The sequence below is a fragment of the Macrobrachium rosenbergii genome, chromosome 25, assembly GCF_040412425.1.
Source record: "Macrobrachium rosenbergii isolate ZJJX-2024 chromosome 25, ASM4041242v1, whole genome shotgun sequence".
Taxonomy (NCBI): Eukaryota; Metazoa; Arthropoda; class Malacostraca; order Decapoda; family Palaemonidae; genus Macrobrachium; species Macrobrachium rosenbergii.
In genome coordinates, this window is record NC_089765.1 from 27379410 (window position 1) to 27386909 (window position 7500).

General features: G+C 38.2%; 1 protein-coding gene across 3 annotated transcripts in view; it reads right to left on the reverse strand.

The window, feature by feature from the left end:
- LOC136852508 (tyrosine-protein kinase RYK-like) overlaps nucleotides 1-7500 on the reverse strand; it is a 666481-nt gene that overhangs the window by 583223 nt on the left and 75758 nt on the right. For 2 of the 3 annotated variants that reach the window (XM_067127189.1, XM_067127186.1), the window contains exon 1: nucleotides 1-1289. This exon is cut by the window's left edge and continues 83 nt beyond it. The exons of the other annotated variant lie outside the window; for it this stretch is intronic. The gene's annotated coding sequence lies outside the window, so the exon portion shown is untranslated. Of the gene's footprint in view, nucleotides 1290-7500 lie in introns of those variants that run through there. 3 annotated transcript variants of the gene reach the window in all.

The window sequence follows — 7500 nt, forward strand, 5'->3', positions numbered from 1 at the left end:
AGACCTTATTCTCTCTTTGGTCTGCTGTCATTCTCTCACAAACAGTTTTGTGTTTTGTTCCTAAGTTCAGTATAAACAAAGAATCAATAGTGAGAAATAGTTCACAATATATTCAGGTACTCATCAGTGTACGCATCGGGGGATTAACTTGAGAGTTCTCGGTAAATTTCGTTATAAAGAATTTTACCATTTTTGTTGTGGCGTAGGTTTGGAGTGTACGTACGGCAACAAAGAGACACGACAGTCCATCGATACAAATAACACAGTGATCACAAGTGTACAACAGTACCTGACGCACCTGTCCCACCTTAAAAGGTGTATTTAGTTGTTCTTTGTTTTGCCGGCCCGGAACACCCGTACTACTACAGCCGTAGGGGCACAAATTTCATTTTCGTAATTAAATACATTATTTCACGAATTTTAAATTTGTATATTAAAGTCCATCAGAACTGCAATGTTATTTTGCTTTTTCGGTTTTTTTAGAACAGCCATTGATTGTCAAGCGTTCAGAATTTTTATTTTCAGAAGTTGCACCCTCTCATTTTCATTTTTCCATTTCGTGACAATCAAAAAGTGATAAACGTATGAATGTATTATGATAATGTCCATGAATGAAGTTTTTATTTAAATAAAGTAATAATGTATTAATGACATTTCAAAGTCATAAGCACCAATAAGTTCTACTTGCACGAGATCAATGTATCACAAAACCTCCCAGAATTCGAAGAGTAAGAAATTCAGGTTCAAGAATCAACAGTTTTATCTTTTTTTTTTTTCCTGCCACCGTTTGATCTTTCACCAGACTGGACCACAAGTCGGACGATTCCCTGACTGTGTTTGTTTTGTACAAAATACCTGATTAGAGGCAACAACAGACACACGTCTTGCCCATGATGACAGGTTTCGACAACGTATCTGCACACACGAGGTTTTTTTCCTTCATCAATTTTCACTAGCAAAAGCACCCGCACTAATGGACCGCATTTATAGCACTGTCGATACGTCCTTCTCTATCCATCAGCCCTAATAATGAAATCGCATCGCTAGTTATTCCACGAAGCGACGAATATTAAAATCAACCGAGGGCTTTGCACGTGGGGGAAAGACAGGCCTCGTCCGATACAACAAAGGCGACGCACTTCGATGATTTGATGTGCAATTTCCAAGGTTCCCATGGCACTCAGCGAGACTGCCAGAGAGGCGAGGGGGAAGGCAACGGGGTCAACACGAAGTTCGAGTGTACCACCATCACTAACGACAGCCGACGAGGCACTGAGGCACTCACGACTGGCTCTACGACCTCTCCTCCCCTTCCAACCAGAGAGAACACCGGGGGATGGGGGACTCCCCCACCCTTTTGCTTACCCCAGGACTCTCTGTGGCCCACCCAGCCCCCAGGTCTCCTCTCTCTCTCTCTCTCTCTCTCTCTCTCTCTCTCTCTCTCTCTCTCTGGCACTAACGCTTGGCTCTCCGCCCTGACCAACAATTCGCATGTTCTCTCTTTCTCCTCATCGCTGTTAACGTTTTAGCTGCTCTCTCTCTCTCTCTCTCTCTCTCTCTCTCTCTCTCTCTTTCTCACACACACACACACACATACATACAAATACACGCTCACTTACCTACTCACAAATAATCGTGCTTATCGCATATGCAAGTGTAACTACATGATTATGTATACATTTAGATTTGTGTTAGTCAGCGTAAACAGATGTTTGTACATACATTGAATACACATGTCCGTGCGCGGGCGCACCCACCCACACACACACACACACAAATATATATATATATATATATATATATATATATATATATATATATATACTGTATATATGTATATATTATATATAATGTTTGTGTAAGTGCGTGCGTGCACACAAGAAGGGAGAGGCGATATCTTTAGTCCCTTTTCTTTAGAAATACATTGCGCCCTTGTTGACTTGTGCAGTGTATTTTGTACCTGGTGATTAGTCGAATGTGGCAAATTCCAGCAAGAGTAGGTAGAACATGGAGCGAGCAACTCTATCCCAAAAAGATTTGCTACATGAACCGCTAAAGTTACCCACTTCGTCCATGGGGACAAAGCATGTGGTAAAAATACACAGGTGTGTGCAGTACACACACACACCAATATATACAGTATATATATAGTATATATATATATATATATATATATATATATATATATATATATATATATATATATATATATATATATATATATAGATTATAATCAATTTAATACGTGATTCGTTTTATCACATTCACACATTACCACAAGTAAAAAATATGAGACAGTGTGATATCTACAGTATATATATATATATATATATATATATATATATATATATATATATATATATAAAAATATATATATATATAAATATAATGTGTACATAATCATTGACATCTGCATGTGCTAAGAAATGAATTTTGTATATATACATCACATCTTTGGTAATGACAGATCCAAGACTCAAACTCAAGTCACTTTAAGAACGGGAATCCTCAGTGCAGCTTCTTCGTGACAGACAAGTCCCCAAAATAAAGTATGATGAAATAACTCGGGAAAAGCAGAGGAAGGTCTAGAATTCAACATTATACGGCAACCGACGCGAAGGATTGATTAGTCAACTCTGGGAATCTTATTTTTCCTTTTTTTTACAGTGTCTGGAACTGCAAGCGCTCTTGCGCAGAACTTGGGAGAGGAGGTCGGGGTACCACATAGACAGACTCATAAGAGCATTCATTCAAGTAATACTAGAAAAAGGAGCCCAGATATATTTTGAGCTTTTTAACGTGAATTTGCAGCTGCATACAAATACAACCACACACACATGCATACATACATGCATCCATACATTCATATATATATATATATATATATATATATATATATATATATATATATATGTATGTGTGTAAGTATATACTTGTATATACTTATACACACACACATACACACACACACACACACACACACACACACACACACACACATATATATATATATATATATATATATATATATATATATATATATATATATATTAGAAATAATCAACAGACAATCACGTGTGGAACAGAAATAAATTTCTGACTCACATCAGGATCAGAAATTTATATATATATATATATATATATATATATATATATATATATATATATATATATATATATATACATATATATATATATATATGTGTGTGTGTGTGTGTGTGTGTGTCTGTGTGACACTGGAGAGTGAACAATTCTAACAGAATGCATACGCAGGAATTGTCTAGTTATATCAAGTCTGTTATTAAGAAACAAGGCAAGAGCTGCTTAACAACCTATCTAATAGAAAATAACTCCCACATAATAAATATAAAAGCACAAACGAACATACGCGCCTCACGGTCATACCAGCGCGAGCTGAATACGCTCACCAAGTTAATAAAATGAAGATAAATTACACGGGCGCATCAAAATATGCAATCCATAGAGGGCTGACTTACCCCACCTGCACTATGCGGTCGCAACAACCAATGCATTTTCTAGCAGCTCATGATGCATATTCACGATTAATTCTCCCCTCACGCCTCCTCTTCCCTACACTCTCCCGCCAATCCCCGCCTCCGGATGGCGAGAGAAAATTCGGAAATATTCATAAGCTGGGGACAGATTTCAGCGACGGTGCCAGTTAGGGCCATATTGGCATTGCTTGCAACGGAACACGCGCATTACAACAGGTGACCGTATGGTGAGAAATTCGTCGACATTGCTGTTACTTGTCAATGCTAAAGTTTGGAGTTTCTCTGGATTCGGAATCGGTATTTCAAAATGTGTTTTTGCGCCTGGTTTACTGCTCTTCTCTTCAATAAAAAAAAATTTTACAAAATCCTCTGACTCATGTGTCCAACTATTCTTTTTGTACCGACTTTGAATATGGTTAAGAGTCGCCTATAATATCAAATTTGACCCGACCCCCACCCCCCCCAAAAAAAACTACCAAGAGACTGAAGGATAAGCACACATCGATTCTCTGCAATCATAACAGGCATGAAATAAAATCTATATTAACTACAAATGACTCAGGCAAGTGAATAAAATTTTATGCGGCTTTGTTTGAGTAATTGGTAAATCTGTTACAATGAACTTTCATTGTTGTTTTTCCACTGAAAAATAATCACTCTTTTCGTGAGCTTTATTATAGATTCTCTCTCTCTCTCTCTCTCTCTCTCTCTCTCTCTCTCTCTCTCTCTCTCTCTCTCTTCCTATTTTCTTATTCTTGAATATAATATAAAAGTAATATTATTCTGAACCGAATAGTGACTCATACAATGTCTGAATCGGTGCAGGTTAGAAATTCTTCGTGAACATGGAACTAAATCCAGCACGCCCTGCAATCCAAAGATGGTTTCCTATAACGAACAGACCTGAAGTGTAATAATCATGCAATCTATAATAATAAAATCCCAGCGGATCTTTCTTGTTTGTCCGCCCCGGGGGGTGCGGGGTAGGTAGGGGATCGGGAGGGTAGGGGAGACATGACACATCCACCCTCCTCCTTCAAACCTGTTTGTCCGCCCCGGGTGGGGGCGGGGTAGGTAGGGGATCGGGAGGATAGGGGAGACATGACACATCCATCCTCCTGCTCCCGCGCAGCGTAGCGCGCGCCATCTTGCTGATGTAAAATAATTAACTCAAATTCTCCAATGAACAGCATGATACTGACACAAAATCTGAAAACAATACTTCTTGATACCAGAAAAATAGCCTGTTATCTCATTCAACATTATTTTATGGAGGGAATTTTAGGAATAGGTAAATGGAAGGACATTTTTAACAAAACGAACTTCAAGAGTTGATAATGCTTCTTTCAGAAGTCGTTGCCCTTTTGCCATGGTTAAGACACCACGGAAGTTCTTGTGGCAAGGCAGGGCAATGGCATCCAACTATGGTGTCCCATGAGCCATACTCCCTTTCAGATAGAAAGGTGGGGTCATACTTAGTTTATCCAGTTGCGTACATTTCATTCGTTTTTTATCACTTGATGACACTAATCTCTCAACACCACCAAAAACACGTAATAAAAAGAGGAGAGGGGAAACAACTACACAAAAATTTCTTCGTCCATTTCCTTGACTGGCACCTTAATGCAGCAGACATTTTTCAAATATGATGCACCATACTTATAGGAACAAAACCTGTACTTCTATAATATATGGTGTCAATTTTCGTAACATAATCTACATAGGGAGAAATTCTAAATCCTTAATAGTCATGTTTTTGTCCTTGTCTTTACTTTATTTCGTCACAACCATACTTTTTCAGGGGAAAATGCCCGGCAGAATTCCTCATGATTATGAACCACTGCTAACTTACACTGACGACCGGCTCTCTCTCTCTCTCTCTCTCTCTCTCTCTCTCTCTCTCTCTCTCTCTCTCTCTCGCCTGACGTGGTCATGTGAATGCCAGGACGACACTGTCAGAAACCCATTTCGTATCACACTTCACGTCATGATTATTATCCACGGCTCGAAATGTCGTGAGGAAAGCTTCCCGCAAATAACATGACCCCGCGCTGTGACCAACTGCCCCGCAATAAATCTTTTTGTCAGAGTGTTCGTTTTTTGTTATTGACTGAGACTTCACGTCGCATTAACAGTTCCGGAGGAGTCGTTTGTACAGACGAAAAATATGACTGAAGGAAATTAGACCGTGTTTGAATAAAAAAGCGTAGGTTTGTTGTGTGTGTGTGTACCTTATAAATCCACGTTCACGTGTGTACCTAAAGCGCGGTTGTGTGTACCCAACTGAAACACAACCAAGAACAAAAGCTAATAGACCAACGCCGCAATTAACGGCTGTGTTGACCAACACCCGGCTGTTAATCAAGCCGCGAGTGAAAGTCCATTCCGTCGTTAGTTGCTTTTATTAATCCTAATCATCCACCAAACATCTCTTCATTACGGCACTGCAAAAATCTGCAACAATATTAAGAAAACGTAGAGCCACGATTTTCATACAAACGTACAGCATTTATGTTTCCTTTTTATGCAAGGAAAATATAATAATGTACACGAGTCTCATCTTTTGTTAGGACTTAAATAAAGAACGGATTGAATTTGGGCTTATTTGTAATTTATATATATACGTTTCTCAGCCCCATCTGACGCGCCCATGTGCCTGTCAAATTGCGTTTTCAATGCATCTAACCTTGGACATGTGTCAGTTCCAATCAAATTTCCAAAACTCAGTCACATAATTATGTTGATCGATTTAAGCTATATATAAATAAATTCTCACATTGTGATTAATGTTAACAAGTGCGTGCAGGCAACTTCACCCCTAAAAGTATTTGCAAATTCTGGTGTCATCCCTTATAAGGTGGTGAAACTAACTTACGACGTATGCATACATATATACATGTATATATATTTATATGTATACATATATATATATATATATATATATACATATATATCCAGACTTCTGTATTTTTAAGTACAATAATGTAAACGAGGAGATGAAAGAAAGTAAGCTAATATGTACACGTGAGGAAAATAAGTATGCTAATGAGAATATGAGTGTTATGCTAATGTCTTCATCTTCCGGTGTGTACACACATTGTTTGGGTACAGAATGGCTTCCAGGCGCCTATGGCTGTTTGTTCAACGTTTGATATTCCCCACTAAATTTTGGACGACATTTTGCATACATTTTCGTGGGTGGAAGTTTACTTGCATATCGGGCCGTGATTATTCTGGACAAACTTTTACACGTCGTCCGCTAGTCCCCATTTGCAACATGAATCTGAATCGAAGGACAGAATTTTTTTTTTTATTAAATGAGATTTTCATTTTCGTATGTTCGTGCGAGAGCTTAGCAATTTTTTTTAATTATGTTTATATCTATTTCCATATACATGTGACTGATTCAAGGAAAAAATTTCAACGGCTATTAAATGCCATTTTCTCAACCTATCCAGATGGAAACAGTTGTGGCTTAAACATACATGCATACATTACAACACATAAATAAATATATACATACATACATATTTAGTATATAATAAATGTTACATCATCCTGGTTTTCTTCCCATGGGCAACCTCATGCCCATATCTTGACCCGACCAGATAATAGCGAGGAACTGGCAAGAATGGAAAGGAGTTGGACTTACTCATACAAGCAGGAACAGGTGATGACAGACACCGTGAAATTCAAGACACGAAGGAAAACAATACAAAGGCCCAAAGCCTCCACTTAACCATGCGACCCCAAGATTACCAATGTCACCTGAAATCTCAGTTGAACAAAAGACCAATGTAAATTAATAATATGCACTAAAATTGATATTATGTACAAGCTATTTTGCTCACAAAAGTACAACAACTAAAGTCGTTCAAGGTAACATACCTGCCACAAAAAGCACCTCATATTGTATCAACATTGCAAATATTTCTCAAAAGGGGGTTGTTATACGACCCCTCTTCCCTCAAGCGCATCCGAGCAA